The sequence below is a fragment of the Salvia hispanica genome, chromosome 1, assembly GCF_029641045.1.
Source record: "Salvia hispanica isolate PSC_SH4W2 chromosome 1, Shi_PSC_v1, whole genome shotgun sequence".
NCBI lineage: Eukaryota > Viridiplantae > Streptophyta > Magnoliopsida > Lamiales > Lamiaceae > Salvia > Salvia hispanica.
In genome coordinates this window covers 21,200,746-21,220,992 of record NC_142692.1, presented here as the reverse complement: position 1 = coordinate 21,220,992, position 20,247 = coordinate 21,200,746, and the positions used below count along the sequence as shown (strand labels likewise).

At 34.1% G+C, this 20,247-nt stretch overlaps 2 long non-coding RNA genes across 5 annotated transcripts; both read right to left on the bottom strand.

Annotated features, from left to right (window-relative positions):
* Positions 1-5,367: 5,367 nt before the first annotated feature.
* On the bottom strand, positions 5,368-7,863 carry LOC148933420 (uncharacterized). Its single transcript, XR_016134448.1, has 2 exons — positions 6,855-7,863; positions 5,368-5,709 (listed from the first exon to the last, which is right to left on the bottom strand). It is a non-coding gene; the product is annotated as an uncharacterized LOC148933420 (long non-coding RNA).
* Positions 7,864-8,632: 769 nt separating this feature from the next.
* Positions 8,633-11,086, bottom strand: LOC125218382 (uncharacterized). 4 transcript variants are annotated; one of them, XR_007175947.2, is made up of 6 exons: positions 10,755-11,084; positions 10,494-10,540; positions 10,256-10,421; positions 9,717-9,848; positions 9,117-9,208; positions 8,633-8,806 (listed from the first exon to the last, which is right to left on the bottom strand). It is a non-coding gene; the product is annotated as an uncharacterized LOC125218382 (long non-coding RNA). The 4 variants fall into 4 exon arrangements; XR_016134751.1 differs by having other exon boundaries at positions 10,256-10,391; positions 10,755-11,083; XR_016134749.1 differs by having other exon boundaries at positions 10,256-10,540; positions 10,755-11,086.
* Between the last annotated feature and the right edge of the window lie 9,161 nt (positions 11,087-20,247).

Genomic DNA, 20,247 nt, shown 5'->3' with positions numbered 1-20,247 from the left:
AAGGACCTGTTTATTGGTGGCTGACGATGATGACTTGTTGGTTATTAGTTTGTGGAATTTGTGTTGTGGTTTTGTTGTTTTTTGTTGAATACTTGGTCGACAATAGCACACCGTGGACATTTAGCGTCTGGCAAAGCAACAAAACCCCCATCTCCTTGAGGGTCATTTTCGCTGCATCAACATTCTCACACTGCAAGAGAAAACGGTTGGTTACACTTGCATGCAAAACATGGAATTGAATAAGACATGGTTGGTGGTGAGATGCAATTATCTGGAACGATATATGCTCGTCTTTGGGCCTGATCATCGAACTACGCTAAGCCATCTTTGAGGGATCTACGCATTTGATAAAGTGAAGTCCCATGCCATGGCCAAACAACCTGCGAAAAATAAGAAAAAACAAATCAAAATTTTCTAATAAACAAATAATACTAATGAAACAACAGATAGCACTAACATTACCAAACTCCTTCAAAGTCAAGGGAGTTTTGTCCGAGACTTTTAACCTGTACAAAACTTATGACTTTTTCATAGAACCCTGCCTAGGTTTCAAGTGATTTCACTTCACACGATATGTGGTTAAGTGACAACTTACCCATTGGGAGGAGAGAAGAAGTCATATGGCTAGTGACATTATGAAGAGTGAGCTAGAGCTTTGTGAGTGTAATTACTATGATTGGAGTCACTGGACACACACACACACACATATATATATATATATATAGGTCTATGATGCAATATCAGCCACTCTTTTTTATTAAATTAGTGGTCTAGATTTTGCCACACAAAAAATATTTTTAGATTAATTTATTATGAAAGGGCAGAATGGTAATTTCATGATTTAATTAATTCTCATCATCACCGACGCTGCACATGAATCTCGACAGCAGATCCTTCCCATCGGAAAATCCCAGCTTCCGCCGCTCTCCGATAAAATCTCGCGCGACGGCGTGGATCATCCCGATCGCGCGGCGCAGCCTCCTCTCGCTGCCGATGTTGAAAAACCTCTTCGTCTTCCACACAATAGGAGAAGTCGCCATCGCCCTCTTCGCCGAGAGCTTCGACGCCAGATCGAAGGAGACGATGAATTCGGAGAGCGGCAGCGACAAATCCAGCTCCGCCGGATCCATTCCGAAGGAAATCCTCGAAATACAATCAAAACCCAATCAAAGATCTGAGAACTCAGTAGTGATTCGTGAGATCGCAGAACCCATTCGCCATCGCCCATCTCCGGTCCATCGCTCGGTAACTTGGTTTTCATCTTGTTCCGTCCAATTATTCATTCATGTTTGTTCTAGATCTGAATTGCCTGTCAATTTGCCTTTTAATTTATGATTTTTTTTGAAGTACGTCGACAATTTCTTAGTTTGGTACTTCAATATATAGTCTTTGATGTTTGTGTACTGTCTTTGTATATGGCTGTTGATACGTGAACAAACAATAATGGATCTATTCGACGAGGTTGATGATTTTAGTGGAAGATTTAATTTTCGTGTTAAAATGGTGGAGGCGTGTGGTAGTATGGTCTGATATGCTAATGGATTATGCACCTATGCAGTTTCTGTTAGTCAATTATGCAGTTTCTGTTAGTCAATTTTTTTGATTCATTGGTTTCTTGATTGTGTTTTGTGTGTGCATCTGATACTGCTTGTGTGACGCATTAGCTTCTCCCTTTTCTAGTTTGTAAATACTTTTCACATTTCCAACATTATGTCTATTGATTAGTCTGAAGGATCATTTTAATTTTGAAAATATATTTCACGCCCAAAATCTTGATTAATTGAATAATTAAGCTTGATTATACCAGATCGTTGACATGAAAATATTTGTTGTTGACATAAATTATTTGTAAAATATTGTTGTTGACATCGTAGTTGACATAAATAATATAGGTCGTTGACATGAAAATATTTGTTGTTGACATAAATTATTTGTAAAATGTTGTTGTTGACATCGTAGTTGACATAAATAATATAGGTCGTTGACATGAAAATATTTGTTGTTGACATAAATTATTTTTAAAATGTTGTTGTTGACATCGTAGTTGACATTTGTTAGTTGTTGACATTTTAATACGAGTTGTTGACATTCGATCTTCTGGCTATTGATATGTGAATTATAAGTCTTATTTTTTAGTTGTTGACATTTTAATAGGAGTTGTTGACATTCGATATTCTCGGTATTGATATGTGAATTATAAGTGTTATTTGTTAGTTATTGACATTTTAATACGAGTTGTTGACATTCGATATTCTCAATATTGATATGTGAATTATAAGTGTTATTTGTTAGTTGTTGACATTTTAATACAAGTTGTTGACATTCGATATTCTGGCTATTGATATGTGAATTATAAGTGTTATTTTTTAGTTGTTGAAATTTTAATACGAGTTGTTGACATTCGATATTCTGGCTATTGATATGTGAATTATAAGTGTTATCTGTTAGTTGTTGACATTTTAATATGAGTTGTTGACATTCGATATTCTGGCTATTGATATGTGAATTATAAGTGTTATTTGTTAGTTGTTGACATTTTAATACAAGTTGTTGACATTCGATATTCACGGTATTGATATGTGAATTATACTTGTTATTTGTTAGTTGTTGACATTTTAATACGAGTTGTTGACATTTGATATTCTCGGTATTGATATGTGAATTATACGTGTTATTTGTTAGTTGTTGACATATTAATACGAGTTGTTGACATTCGATATTCTGGCTATTGATATGTGAATTATAAGTGTTATATTTTAGTTGTTGACATTTTAATACGAGTTGTTGACATTCGATATTCTCAGTATTGATATGTGAATTATAAGTGTTATTTGTTAGTTGTTGACATTTTAATACTTGACATTCGATATTCTCATTAATGATATATGAATTGTAAGTATTATTTGTTAGTTGTTGACATTTTAATAAGAGTTGTTGACATTCGATGTTCTCGATATTGATATGTGAATAGTAAGTGTTATTTGTTAGTTGTTGACATTTTAATACGAGTTGTTGACATTCGATATTCTCGGTATTGATATGTGAATTGTAAGTGTTATTTGTTAGTTGTTGACATTTTAATAAGTGTTATTTTATTGAATGTTGAAGATTTGAAGATTTGAAAAATGTTAAGATTTGAAGATTTGAAGATTCGAAGATTTGAAGAATGTTGAAGATTTGAAGATTTGAATGTTGAAGAGATTTGAAGAATGTTGAAGATTTGAAGATAAGAATGTTGAAGATTTGAAGATTTGAAGATATGAATGTTGAAGATTTGAAGATGTGAATGTTGAAGATTTGAAGATTTGAAGATTTGAATGTTGAAGATTTGAAGATAAGAATGTTGAAGATTTGAAGATATTAATGTTGAAGATTTGAAGATGTGAATGTTGAAGATTTGAAGACTTTGCAGCTAGAGTTTTAGAGAGAATTTTAGAAAATGTTTTCAAACACAATTTAATGAAAAGACAATTATACCCCCTTGTTGATATAATGTGGTATTTGTTGACATTTTGTTAATCTTGTGGATTAGTGGCCCATATTGCATCTCATTTCTCAATTTAGCTAAATAATCTCAACCTAACAAGACCCTATATATATATATATATATATATATAGATGTGATCATATCATAACCCCCAAATCACATAATAACTCTATAACCAAATCTGGACCACACATATTTGATAATCTTGTGGTTGAGATTCAAACTTAGATTTACTTCATAAAAAAGGCGCAGAGGGGTAAAAATGTAATTTCCTCATTTAATTTCTGAATTTTACTCTAAACGCGCGATTCACGCTTTCATTCTGTTTGAACTCAATTCTCTCACCTTCATCTTCATCTTCACAATTAACAGATCGATTCTCTCATCTTCATCTTCCATATTTCTCGCCTATTTTATTTCAACATCTCCAGATTTTCTTCGATTTGTTCATTATTCCGTAGTCTCCAGATTTTGTTTCCATATTTCTCGCATAATTGTGATCGGGAAGATGTTTTGAATTTTGCGTTCTTATTTTCATTGATTACCTCTTCAATTGCTGTGAAAATTTGCTTCGATGGAATCTGTAGCAAATAACAAAGGTAACAATCATTATTGATTGTGTTCATATTCATGTATTGAATTTGATTTTAGATTAATATTAGTTGTCGATTGGTTTATGTTTCTGATGTACTGAAATTCTTATTTGATTATATTATGTATTGTCGATTATGTGTTAAAATGATACTTTTGGCTTATAAATATTAGGTTTACTGCATAACATGATAGTTTTGTCGGATAAAATGATACTATGATAAAATGATACTATGATAAAATGATACTTTGGGCTGATAAAATGATAGTCATAGCTGATAAAATGATACTTTTCAGACGTGTCATAATAGTCATAGGTGATAAAATGATACTTTTGGCTTATAAAATGATAGTCATAGCTGATAAAATGATACTTTTGGCTGATAAAATGATAGTTATATCTGATAAAATGATACTTTTGGCTGATAAAATGATAGTCATAGCTGATAAAATGATACTTTTGGCTGATAAAATGATACTTTTCAGGCGTGTCATAGCTGATAAAATGATAGTCATAGGTGATAAAATGATACTTTTGGCTGATAAAATGATAGTCATATGTGATAAAATGATACTTTTGGCTGATAAAATGATAGTCATAGCTGATAAAATGATACTTTTCAGACGTGTCATAATAGTCATAGGTGATAAAATGATACTTTTGGCTTATAAAATGATAGTCATAGCTGATAAAATGATACTTTTGGCTGATAAAATGATACTTTTCAGGCGTGTCATAGCTGATAAAATGATAGTCATAGGTGATAAAATGATACTTTTGGCTGATAAAATGATAGTCATATGTGATAAAATGATACTTTTGGCTGATAAAATGATAGTCATAGCTGATAAAATGATACTTTTCAGACGTGTCATAATAGTCATAGGTGATAAAATGATACTTTTGGCTTATAAAATGATAGTCATAGCTGATAAAATGATACTTTTGGCTGATAAAATGATACTTTTCAGGCGTGTCATAGCTGATAAAATGATAGTCATAGGTGATAAAATGATACTTTTGGCTGATAAAATGATAGTCATATGTGATAAAATGATACTTTTGGCTGATAAAATGATAGTCATAGCTGATAAAATGATAGTCATAGGAGTTGATAAAATGATACTTCTTACTAATAAAATGATACTTTTGGCTGATAACATGATACTTTTTGGCTGATAAATGAGCAACCTTGGAACAGAGTTTCTACAACGGTTTACATCTACAAGGAAACTTCTATGACAAACTATCTTTGAAGAGGGCTTCCAAAATAATTACAATTGAACAATACAAAAGAGTTCTCTTCACATTGCACAGACCTACAAATGAAAAGTCTAATCTAGTTCAAATTGAACCACAAACAATGGCAAAATAATGTTTAAAGCCTACATAAGTAAATGTCTACCAACAGAATCTATGCTGAAGTATGGTAATTAAAACAAGCGCTGAGTTTCAGTTAGAGATCCTATCATGCTCGCGCTTGGCTTCACCATCTACGTACTTTATGCCTGTTGGGCGGCATCTTCCTGGGCGCCATTAACAGCAGGCGCTGGCTGTTCACAACAGCTTCTGTTTTCTTCCGCTTTGTGGCGGACATCTTTCTGGTTTGAGCCGCAGGACTCTTCGAAGGCTGCGGAAGCAATAAGCACCAAAATATTCAGGAAGCAGAAAAATCTAGAAAGAGGAATTCAACATCATGAATGTTCTTACCTAATAAACAAAAGATTTCAGTGTGTTAAACAGTTTATGTAATTATATAAAGTCAAAGTATCATTTTATCCCATGAAACTATCATTTTATCCCATGAAACTATCATTTTATCAAGGGCAATTATCATTTTATCTTCTGAAACTATCATTTTCTAAATTTCAATGAGTTCAAAAAAGCAGAGAGGGCATAACTTGTCATTTAAGTAGAACAAAACACTATTCACAAAGTATCATTTTATCATTTTCAGAAACTATCATTTTATGCACCCAAAGTATCATTTTATCAAGCAAAAGCACAATTTCTACATTTAAACAGATCATCCAAACACATAGCAACACACACACACACAAAAACACAGAGACACACACAACAACACACACAAACACAGCAGCAGTAGCCTCAGGACACACATACACACAAACATAAAGTATCATTTTATCCCATGAAACTATCATTTTATAATCTGAAACTATCATTTTATCCCATGAAACTATCATTTTATCAAGGGCAATTATCATTTTATCAACTATCATTTTATAATCTGAAACTATCATTTTATCACATGAAACCATCATTTTATCAAGGGCAATTATCATTTTATCTTCTGAAACTATCATTTTCTAAATTTCAATGAGTTCAAAAAAGCAGAGAGGGCATAACTTGTCACTTAAGTAGAACAAAACACTATTCACAAAATATCATTTTATCATTTTCAGAAACTATCATTTTATGCACCCAAAGTATCATTTTATCAAGCAAAAACACAATTTCTACATTTAAACATATCATCCAAACACATAGCAACACACACACAGCAAAACACACATAAACAAAGCAAAACACACACACAAACACAGAAAAACACACACCAGCAGCATATACAGCAAAATGTAAATTTAAATATATAGATTGTTCTCAATATTGTTATGCATGAACGATATTGTCTAAATATAAGAAATATCTACACTAAAAAACTACAGAATCTAAAAAAAATCGAGAAAATCTCCAGCAAAATGATAAATCGAGCAAAATCAAAAGTGAAATAAGTAATAAACTTCATCCAACCTTTCTTCGATGATGCTTGAGCGTTTTCCTTCGACATATTCCAGAATCGGATGATTTTTCTTTCGATTCGAAGGCTTTGAAACGCGATTCAGAGGGTTTGATTGTGAGAGAAATTGAATGCAGGGTTTGAGTGTGAGAGAAATTGAATGGAGCGTTTGAGTCTAGTTTCCTTCTTTCCCACCAAATTTTAGAACGAAATGACAATTTTGCCCTTAATATATCCGAAAATGATAGTTTTATTTGATAAAATGATAGTTTTGTTAGATTAAATCTAGACCACATATTTTAAAAATGTGTGGTGGAGATTTAGTTATAGGGTTATCACACAAATTGGGGTTATCATTATAATGCACCCCTATATATATATATATATATATATATATATAGGTTTGTGTTAAAATGACAACTCCTCTTAAAATGACAACGTGACAACGCTTATACAGCAATATTATAAACGTTACACAGCAATATCCAACACGTTAGACAGCAATTTATAGATTGCTGTCTAACGTGTTGGATATTGTTGTTCAAGAAAAATTGCTGTTCAAAGGCCAGCATATTGCTGCCCGTCTTTTTTGGCGTTTTTTTTTTTTGCCACGTGTCAACTTATTATTCGTCCACGTGTACAAATGATTGGCTAGGAATGGTGGTATGGTGTTATTTTAAGGGGTGGTGGCACCCTAACATGCCCCTATATATATAGGGGTGCGTTAGGCTCCTTTGCACCCTAAGTGTCCTATTTCCTTCTTAATCTCAGCCCTTGGATCCTTAAATTGGATGGTTGTGATCAATGCATTATTAGTCTATAATGTTGCATTATTAGCCGCTGTGCATTATTAGAATGAAAATGTGCATTATTAGTCTATAATGTTGCATTATTAGCCGCTGTGTATTATTAGAATGAAAATGTGCATTATTAAATGACACGTGGCATTAATCTAACCGTCAGATGACAAAATCGTGGGGTTAGGATTAAGAAGGAAAAAGGACAAAAGATATGAAAAGGATTTGAATACATCCCTATATATATATATATATATATATATATATATAGGTTTGTGTTAAAATGACAACCACCCTTAAAATGACAACGTGACAACGCTTATACAGCAATATTATAAACGCTACACAGCAATATCCAACACGTTAGACAGCAATCTATAGATTGCTGTCTAACATGTTGGATATTGCTGTTCAAGAAAAATTGCTGTTTATAGGCCAGCATATTGCTGCCCGTCTTTTTTGGTTTTTTTTTTTTTTTTTTGCCACGTGGCAACTTATTATTCGTCCACGTGTACAAATGATTGGCTAGAAATGGTGGTATGGTGTTATTTTAAGGGGTGGTGGCACCCTAACATGCCCCTATATATATATATATATATATATAGGGATGTATTCAAATCCTTTTCATATCTTTTGTCCTTTTTCCTTCTTAATCCTAGCCCCACGATTTTGTCATCTGACGGTTAGATTAATGCCACGTGTCATTTAATAATGCACATTTTCATTCTAATAATGCACAGCGGCTAATAATGCAACATTATAGACTAATAATGCACATTTTCATTCTAATAATGCACAACGGCTAATAATGCAACATTATAGACTAATAATGTATTGATCACAACCATCCAATTCAAGGATCCAAGGGCTGAGATTAAGAAGGAAATAGGACACTTAGGGTGCAAAGGAGCCCCATATATATATATATATATATATATATATATATATATATATATATATATATATATATATATATATATATATATATATATATATATATATATATACTGTGACTTGACATGTTGCCGGTGGAAATATGAATAGTGAGGAGTGAGTTGTTGCTTGGACAGATACATATGTAGGCCACCATGTTGAAATAAATTGACTACCATTGCTTGAAGTTTTTTCACTTTCCCAATTTTCCCAATTTTGCAGAGAGGCCACCATCTCTGCCACACAATAAAGTACACTACATTCTTTAGCAACTGATATCACCTTTGAACAAAAATCAATTAGAAGTACTATGAAATGTCCAAACATAAAAGTATGAGGTCCTGCTAGAATTCAAAATCTTCACCATTACACATTTTAAATATTATGGAATCCAACCGAGCAAGAATATTCTTGAACCCAAAGAGAATATTCCGGGGGAAATTAGGAGGGATTTCAATCCAGCTGTTAGGATTTGGGGGGTTAGGGTTTAGAGTGAAAGAAATTACAACATTTAATTATTTGGGGTCAAAATGAACAAGAAAATACCTTGCACCAGGAAGCCAGCCACTTAGGCCAACAATGGCCCTTGAATAAAGGGCAGTTGCAGCTGCAATGCTGAAGCTCTTATACCAAGTTAACTGAAACAAAACGACTAAATTAAGCTATTTCAAGAATTCAATTTGGAAGAGTAGATATAACACAAAAATAAAGCATTAATTTTAAGGAAAAAGGGAGCTTTATTCATCAACAACAATTCATACATAGTGATGAAATGAGTTATTTTTAGTTGAAGTAATGAGTAAATCAAGTATGACCAAGACTGAAGGAGACTGTTGTTGCAAATATTAAGTCAACATTGATTCCAAAGGGGAAGACATGAAAAATTAGGCATGATGACCTTTGCGAAGGGGACCATTACAAATTTACAAAGTGCCTAAGAAACTGTTTTCCTTAAAATTGAGAATTATATGCCAATGAGGATTAGACATAACAGAACCTGTCTATAATAGAACAAGCCTTAATGCATTGATCATGTGTTTTAGCATTATTGACACATTGTTTAATATTACAAAGTAAACTAAACTGATAATTACTACGTAGAGGAAAACAATATATAAACTGAACGAAGAACTTCCAATTCCATACCCGGACAGCTGTTGCTGGTAGAACACAAATACCAACCAGAGCATGTATCTGCCAAATCTTGATGTAATGTGGTAACTGCCTTTTGCAAGGATTTCAGGGCTGAATAGAGCTTCCATGGGCTCTGCAGAGTTCCTGTCAAATAGAAGACAATCCAAAACAAAAACAGATCAGAGATGCAATTATATAGGGATTGCCAGCAAGAACTGTTTTAGCGTTGTATAACTCTAAATGCAGAGAGTGATCTCGAGCGCCTGCACTAATCTCAGCAAATATCTGAAGGATCCTATCCACAGGACTAACACTAACTATACACTTCTTTATTAAGGTATCTAAGCTCTTCCTGGTTCAAAAGGTAAATTAACAATAGATCAGACAAACTAAGAGTTATACTAGCATATATTTAAAGACAGAATTTGGTGAATGGTTAACGAGAATGAGGTTATAAAGAAAATCTCAGATTTTTTTTTTGTTTTCAATTCATGCGGAATAGATGTGACTGGACAAAGAAGTTTTTCCACTGAATATTAGGTAATGCTCACCTCTGGTGTAACGTCAAATATAAAGGACTTGTCCATGGAATATATCAGTACTCTTTCTGTTGTTTCTCAAGCACTTGATACGAATATTTGGCATTGCCAATTTTTTTTGTCATCGCTTGCTTATCCACTCCTTCCTCTGTGTCATTGTCATCATCATCTATCAAATCTAATTCTCCAGCTTTCAGTCATATTCTTTGAGTTTAAGATTATGAGTTATCTGGAATCTTTGAAACAGTACCTGATATTGCTAAAGGGAAACCATTAAGAAGCAGCCCATAGCTTTTTCTATCAATAAAAATATACAACCACCAGTTAGTACACATGTATAATAACAAGAAGCAAGAGACACAGAAGCTTATAAATTACTTTACTTGTGTATATATGCGTATATGCATACAAATAATGATAAAACAAACACCCCAAAGAAGAATTAGTGACAAATAAGAGTAACAGAGAGAAGAAATTTAGGTTGGAACAAAGCTGATCAGCAACATTGTACCTACAAATGCATTTGCTACTTCCCCGAGCTAATATGTAGCTACCATAGGCAGAAGCACTTTCCACAGGTGAGGACCTACGATCAGTCATGAGTCGCCCAACAGCAATGTCTCTGCGGCCTTTTACAGTTTAGTGGCAAGAAGAGGAAGGCAGGGTGGACTTGAGAGAAATGGTTACATTAGGTAGCATAGCAAGAATATCAAGTTTGTGATACAAGAAGATCAGAGTGTTTTGAGGACTTAGAGATTTATGTGTAATGCAACCCTGGAAAAACTTACAGCATTGGGACAAGACATTAATCCATCAGTATTAGGGATGTTGATTTTGTGGAACAGGGCGAAGTGAGTTGGAGAGTTCATGAATTAGAGGATGCATGCTTTTTTCCATTTACTTTCTTTTTTTCCTTTTTATGCAAAATTTAGTTGCAACTTCTTTTATTTCTTTTCTTATGTTTCTTATAACTTTTTATCCATTAGTTTCATTTTATTGCACAGCCATCAATAATCTACTACTATAACAAATTGGTGTAAGTATTCTTCCAATAATTGAATAAATTGGTAATTGGTATCATATTTGTATTGGTAATTAATTAACTTTAATCCGCAACACATTGACAAGTAGAATCGGGACACACAAAATATCACAATCATAGTAATGTATAAAATGCTTTTATGAACTTGATTATGCTTTCATCGTGCATTTAATTAACAAACTAAACCTTTTTATTATTCTTTATATACTTCTAAATGAAATATTATTATCTGTCCTACAAATATAAATCTAAATGTTTAAGAAGAAAAATGAAATCTATTAATAACATTTATAACAAAGAATTAAAGTGATTTATAGGGAATTCTTAGTGTGGTATATAGTTTTTTTAATACTCCCCCCGTCTCTTAAATTTTGTCACACTCCGCCCCGCCAAAAATGATCCACTTTCATTTTTCGTCCGTCCCAACCAAGATGACCAATTTCTTATTTAGAAAATAATTAAAATACTCAATTTTTTTCTTTTTTTTACTTTATTCATCTCTCTTATTTTTAAACATCCAACAACTTTTTATCTTTCTTACTTTTTGCATCTTACTTTTAAGCACTCATTAACTGTTTATCTCTCTTACTTTATTCATCTCTCCTACTTTTAAACATCCAACAACTTCCCTCTCCCTTTTTAACAATTTAAAATTAGTATGCATAAAATCCCGTGTCGTCCCAGGAATGGTCATCTTCCTTGGGACCGAGGGAGTAATATAAGGTGAGTTGAAAAAGTTAGTGGATAGTGAGTCTTACTTTTATATAGTAGTATTATAATAAAATGTGAGTTGAAATTTGTAAGTGGAATATGAGGTCCACTACCAAAAGTGGTAAAAAGTGAAATTTGACAAATTTTATAGGATGAACGGAAATGGAAAAATATGACAAAATTTGAGGGACGAAAGGAGTATTATGGTCATCACCACATGTTTTTTTTCCTTCTAATTTTGCAGCATATAACATTATTTTTTTTATTTATAATCACTCAAAATTTTAAATTGATTATTTCGAGTGATTATTTAGGATTAGATATTTTATTCTGAATTATATTTTATATAAATGAAGACGTCTAATCTCATCCATAAAAAACTAAATATAAAAACCTTAATTTTGTCTTAAGTTCTGTAGCTATGCAATAAAGAGTGAATTGACATATAATTGATGTATTTCCTCTGTTCCATTAAATATGAAACGTTTGCTTTTTAACACATGTTTTGAAAAAATAATAATGAATGGTTAAACTGGAGAAAAAATAAAGTAAAAATGATAATAATGTAAAGGAGACTCTCCTCTACATTATTCTCTCTCCTACTTTATTTTTTACCACTTTAGTTATTTATTACTCACTCCGTCCCCGATTAATTGTCTAAGGAAGTATTTAAATGTGTAATAAATGGAGTTAGGTAGTGAAATGTGAGACCTCTTTGACTTTTTGTGTGTACTAAATTTGTTAGAACTATTCAATGTGCAATTATATTTTGGATGAAGAGCGAATGGTGTTGTGATTAAATAAATTTCATTGATTACATTTGATTAATTAAACTTGGTGTTCAAAGTTGAATGAAAAAAAAAAACAAAAGAAAACAAAACTGCCATGTGATAGAAGATTTTAAACGATTTCCATTCAAATTTTTCTAAAAAAAATTAAGGAGGGAAGGCCTCCAATTCCATGAAGGGAAATTGTACAAACAAGGAGGAAAAATTTACATGAGATTTCAAACTCAAAATACTCCTATAAATACATTCATTTCTATTCCATTCACTTCCATCAACCAAAACAAAAAAAAAAGGAAACATATTTAAAGTGTAATATCCTCAGAAAATCTTCATCACTGGGCAATGGAGCAGGAGGTGGTCCGAGAGTTGGACCATGAGCAGGAGCTCGTCCAGGTATTGGACCAGGAGCAGGAGCAGGATGGAAGGCAGCGGATCTTATTCGTCTTGAACAACCAAGAAAAAAACCTCATTGTGCAGTTTCTTCTACAATAAAGTAAAGCTGGAGTTCTGCCAAGAGGTTCATTTACAGAGGCAAACAAAAGATTCAAAATCCATAGAAGGACAGCAATGAGAATTTGGAAGATCGGCAAACAGCAAATAGACATAGAGGAATCTGTTATGATGAAAGGCAAAGCAATAGGTTATCAACACCAAGATAAACTCATGCTAGATGAAGAAAAGGTTAGAAACCTGTCCATACTTGAGAGATCAACAATAAGGAAGCTTGCTTCTAAGATGGAAGTAAGCAAGTCAGCAATTGGTGGATTTATTAAGAATAATCAGCTGAAACCTCGTACAAGTGCTGTCAAGCCTACACTAACTCAAGCCAATAAAATTGCAAGGATGAAATGGTGTCTTGCTCATATTCAGTCAACATTAGCTGAAGGTGAACTTCTTTACCATTCAATGCACAACATTGTTCATATTGACGAGAAATGGTTCTACATGACAAAGTCATCAGATAGATACTACCTTTTGCCGGATGAGGATGAGCCTTATAGGTCCTGCAAATCCAAGAGATTCATCACTAAATTGATGTTCATGGCTGTTGTCAATAGGCCACATAGTAAGCTTATTCCCATTCACAGAGAAAGTACCAGCCAAAAGAAGTTCAAAGAACAGGCCCAAAGGGACAATTGAAACAAAGCCTATTCAATCATTTAATAAGGAAGTCATGAAAGCTTGTCTCCTAAACCAGGTATGCCAATTTTTTTTCTATCATGAAAGCAATCAGACATTATTAATGTTATCACTTAGTCATATACACACATTATTAACAGATTATACCAACAATCAAAGCCAAGTGGCCAGCCAATGCAAGCAAGCAGATTATCATCCAGCAAGATAATGCCAAACCTCACCTAAGAGCTGCTGACCAACAGTTTGAGTCACTTACAAGTACTGATGGGTTTGAATTCCATCTAATTAGCCAACCACCCAACTCACCAGACACAAATGTATTAGACCTTGGGTATTTTAGTTCCATACAATCACTTCAAGATGACAAAATAGCCACCAATGTAGATGACTTGCTGAGGAATGTGTTTACCTCATTTGAAGAACTCTCACCACAAACTCTTAACAGAGTATTTATCACATTGCAAAGCTATTTCATAGCAATATTAGAAGTGCATGGGAACAACAACTACAAGATCCCCCACTTAAACAATGACAAATTGCATAGAACAGGGGGCTGCCTTTAGAACTTCAAGTTGAAGAGGGTTTGGTGAGAGAGAGTTTGGAGTATCTACAACTTCCTTAGAACAATGCTGGAGACACATTTGACATATGACTTCTTAACCATGCTTTAGGGTACTAGACTTAATATTAGGGGATGAAGTTTACAGTATAAGCACTGACAAACGTTTGTGTTTAAGATGTGAACTCTATTTTTTTGTGCATAGGCTGCATTTACTATAAAAAAATGTCAATTTACCGACAGAATTAGCGACGAAAAATTTTCGCTATGAATTAGCGACAGAATTACCGACAGAATTTTCCGTCGCTAATTTTTTTCCTTTTTAATTAATGTATTTTCCGTCGGTAAAATAAAATTTACCGACGGATTGTTGGGACATTTCCATCGGTAAAAAACTCGTCGGTAATTTTTTTTACCGACTGAATTACCGACGAAAAATACATTAATTAAAAAGGAAAAACTTTAGCGATGGAAAATTTCGTCGGTAATTCTGTCGCTAATTCGTAGCGAAAATATTTCGCCACTAATTCCGTCAGTAAATTGACATTTTTTTGTAGTGATTTTTTGTTATTGTCATCAGAAAATCTTCTTCACACGGCATCAAACCTTCAAACCCTTCATAGGGGGGTCGTTTACTAAGCTAACTAGGCTGCATTTTGTATAAACATCATCAATGTACATGCTATTAAGTAATCAGTGAATATTTTTTGTATTATCACATGAAATCAGCTTCCAAACCTTTCATAGGGGGTGGCTTTTTTTGCATTTCCCACAAAAAATCTTCATCAAATGGCATATGGACAACAACACAATGCATATGGACCTCAGAATGCACTAACACAGCCTTCAAACCATACACGGGGGTGATTGAACTTTCCCTTAGATAAACTTCATCAAAGGGCACATGGACAACAACACAAGGCATAGGGGCAATACATTACACTTACACAACCACATACATCTCCTTTCCCAAAGCCTACATCAATTCTCACAGCCTCAATATCACATCAACATGGAGTAATGAACATAAACATTCATCATCAATTCCCATAGCCTCAATATCACATAAACATGGAGTAATGCACATAAACATTGTACATCAATTCCCAAATTCTCAGGCTCACATAAACAGCCAAATACACATCAATGCACATCAATCAGAAGCCTCCAATGTCTAAAAATAGGCTGCATTTTCCAAAAATCAGAAGCCTCCAAACTCTAAAAAGGGGGTGCCTTTGAATCAGAAATATACTCACAAATTATATGAGATCCTTGAGGCAAGGAAACATGATGAATAGCATTGCTTTTTCGTTGTCGGTGTACTCCCTTTTTGGCTCCACCGCCTGCGGCATTGCTACGCCCATGTCATCATCGAGGTCATCCAAACCAATGGAAGGTGGTTCACTTTCCCACCAATTAACAAGATGTGAAGGCGGCTGAGCCTCTGACCAATCAAATGGCTGCGACGGAGGCTGAGTTTCAGATGAGTCAAACACCACAGACGGAGCTTCAGTTTCAGATCCGTTGATTAATGGGGATGGAGGTAGAGTTTCAGAACCGTAGAAGCCCTATCTTCAGCTTCAGATCCGTAGAAGCCTGGGGACGGAGCTTCAGTCTCATATCCGTCTTCAGTTTCAGATCCGTCGAAACCCTTGGACGGAGCTTCATGTTCAGATCCGTAAAAGAACCAAGCCGGGGGTGTTGGACCTTCAGCCCCGTCGTCGGCTTATGAACGGTGGAACACCGTGAACCACAAACGGACCACTAATTACGTCGTCGTCAACCCAGTCGGTCGGTGTTTCAGGGACGACAATGTCCATTGGTTGTGAATGAGGCTGAGGGAGGCGGAGGGGGAAGAGTTAATGAGGCGAAGGGAGGAGAGTGAATGAGGCGGAGAGAATCGAGAGTGAGAGAGTGAATGAGACTGAATGAGAGAGCGATAATCGAGAGTTGACTGATGCCATTCATGGCATCCATTTTTTAAAATGTAAATAATGGCATTTTGTATAAATTTTTCCAACAATAAGGCTATTTTTCATGTCCAAATATAGTAAGTAGGAAGAGTGACGGTTAATAGGGACGAACCGAAATGGAAAAGAGTGACAATTAATTGGGGATGGAGTGGGTATAATTTTTTCAAAACAAGTGCGCAAAATCAAACGTTGCATATTTAATGGGACAGAGGGAGTATTCATTTTCAACTTGCATATATTGTTCAAAATCCAATCGATTATTAGCCCCATGATTTTATCATCTAGTGGCCGAAAATAGTTTCACCTGTTTTTAATGAAAATATTTAAATAGATTCAGAAAGGTCATTTTTGGTATACACAAGTGATATTTAGTTATGGTAATTACAGTAGTTTGTGTAACACGATTACGTGCCAAAATTCTTTCTTTTCTCCCTAAATTGTTCTCTATTTTTCTCCATTGAAGAAGTTTTCCCTAAATTGTTCCCAGTTTTTCTCCATTGAAGAAGTCTGGTTTTTAATTTTTATTTTAAAAAACTGATTTATTGGAGTACTCAGTCATTGCTTTTCGTTTTCATAAACAATGGATGAAAATAATTAAATTTATTCCTTCATTGATTTAAAAACCGATTTATTCACCGTTTGTTTTAGAAACTTATTATATGTATTGTTTGGTTGTGTTATGTAATTTCATGTAAAGTTTGTAGCGGTTTTACAAGAATGTCCTTTTGTGAATTTGCGGACAGTAATATATAATTCCGTAGGGTTTAACTGTAGTTTTGGACCACAATTGCCAGAATTGAGTTAGAAACCCCTAGGGTTTTAGACGTAGGGCTAGGGTGTATTACTGACCCACACCTCGAATTTATTTCTTTTCCAAGTCTTGATAGAATTTAGAAGAATTTTAATGTACCATATGGTATTGTAATGTATATGCTCCCTTATGAGTAATGTAAGATTTTCAGTTTTTGAATGTTTGGCGGAAGTTAAATGCATTCCCCAAGGGCTTAGCAATCCTTGATGCTAGAGTGTAGTACGGACTAAGTAACACAACTGTCGCTTAAGGCCACGAGTTTCAGTCATTCCTCTAGGGTTCAACTATCATCTCGGCTAGGGTGTAATACTAAGTGATACATTTAATGTATGAATACGTTGGTTTAATGTATTTATTTTCTACGTAATGTACGATGATAATATTAATGTATATTTTTCTGATTTCTTTTGTTTTATTTGTTGGTATTGTTTACAGTTTTGGTTGTACCTGAATGTTCTCAAGATTTGAAGCCGGTTGTTGGTTAAAAGTTCAAATCACTAGATTTTGCTGTTGCTTTTTACGACGTGTATGCATGCGTTGTTGGTTTAGATATGTGTAAGCAAGAAATAAGGAAGGCGGACGGTGTTTGCAATAGGGAAGATAGTAAGAAGTCAAAGGTTTAAGATCAAATAATGCACGCAGTAGTTTTTCTATAAAACACATACGGTTATCCAAGTGTTGTGGTTGTAAAACAAGTATATCGTTCAAATATTTCTCCGAATGGGGAATTCCAGGTTATATTATCAGGAAATCAACGAGGTTCATAAACATTATATGGTTGAGGTTCAACATCAGCATTTTATGACACTTAATTGAAAGTTGGATTATGTACATCACAAATTCATTCCAGACTGTTTGAAGGCTAATATAGGGCGAACACTCACTTTCAAGGTGCTGAAGAAAGTTCTCGGTGGATTTGAACTTGTTGGTTGCACTGCCGGGGATATCCTTAACGCTTCTTGAGACCTCAAAGCATACGCACATGGGTTCGATGTACAAATGATGTTGGATGATATGGCTAAGAAGAAGGAACTGTCAGAGGCGTTCACATATCACTACGAAGTTAACTCCAGTAACCAGTTGGTGGCTCTCTTTTGGTGCGATGGTTTGATGAAGAGGAATTACCACATGTTTGATGATATTATGGAATTCGACTCTACTTACAAGAAAAACAAGGAGTATACATTATTTAATTATTACTCTACTGTAATAGTAAATCAGTCAAACATGATTATGCAATTTGATCTAAATGATGTACTACATTAGGCACTTAATGTATTTTTACAATCTAAACACAAATGTAACTGACTATACCAATGTGGCGGCCATAGCCTAACTGATGCACTATTTATTAGCACTAAATATACTTGCAAGTATACAATGTAGATTTAGTATAGCTAAAGGTCAGTACCGGGAGAAGCTAATTGTAGTGTCTATTAAGTGGATCTTACTCGCCAACCTCCTCTCACGATTATGTAGCAAGTTATATTAAATCAGCATCGAATGTATCACTCAAGCATGCAGTATTACGGAACAACTTAAGGAAGAAACGAAGTATAAAAAAAACAGATATTAAATAGAAAACGGAATTTGTATAAACCTAAAAGAGTTACTAACACTGTCACGACCGCACTTTGCTAAGGATAGCAAAGCTGGGAAACCGTGACTAGGGGTGGGGATTAAGAGGAGGGGAATAGAAAGGGGATAATAATGACTGAATATTCACTCAAAAATAAAGGGAAACAACTTCAAATTAATTCTTAATCGCTAAAATTTGAATGAAAATCTTACTTTTCAAAATGTAAAACCTTATTCATCAATAGATATTTTTCAGAGTATGGAAGAATAGTCGATTGCTATCTAGAACCTTAGTGTGCAGCGGAATGAACTCGGTCACATGTATGGAGACATGCACCTCCGAGAGCCTCTATTTAAAATAAAAGAGAATCATAAACTCTGCTCAGCATTCTCCACCGTCACTGCTCAACCTGCACAATTAGAAATATATGCAGGGGTGAGTATAAAAATACTCAGTGAACACATTACCGAAATATACATACATAAAATGAAAATATTGTCATGCCATCACAGTAACACTCGAGAGTTTTCTCTTAAAATGCCAGCTTACTAAATTCTTTGTGAACTAAAGTTCGACTGAACTGTCTAAGTTCAATCTGTACTTCTGCCAAAATCTGAACACCAAGTGCCGTGGAGATGGTGCTCTTCCACGGTCACCTACATCTTTCTCCATCATTGGTGACCCGGGAAGGTGGCCACCTTCCACGGTCACATGTGTACACTAATCCGAGTAGGGACACCACCCTCACTCGGACCGAATTCGATTCTTATGTTCCAACCAAACAGATAGGCTCCATACATATAAAATAAATCATTTATGGCAAGAAAACATCATTTGCTTAAATAACAACATAAGTTCACATTTTTATCCACATTAGTATGTAGGATAGAAAAGTTCACATTATGCGTTTATACTTGAATTTCCTTACTCCGACCTTAACTTGCTCGCGAAGATAGCCTTTTTAAAAATGGTAACATATGCTCAATCAGACTCAAGAAAAATATCTACTTAGAATAAATGCATCCTAATTAATCTCTTTCCATTCTCCGTTCATCCTTAGTAAATTTATAAAATTCTTTAGCAATTAAATCAGAAGTTTTGTGTTAACTTCGTCGTTACTTAATCCTTTATTAGAATTGAATATTCAAGTAAGATTTTAGAAATTTTGGAAACTAAAAAAAATGTCTCAAGATTTAATAAATTAATCTAAGAATTAATAACTTAGAACCTTGATTTAAAATCTCTTGAGCCATACTTAATTGGATTTTTGTCACTTTAATCAAATTGGCCTAACTAATTAAAGTAATTAGTCCAACTCACTTGTCGCACAATTTCAGCCCAAAACTATACTAGATCAAAGCTGTATTCTTGATAAAATTATAAAAAAGTCACGCCCTCTTC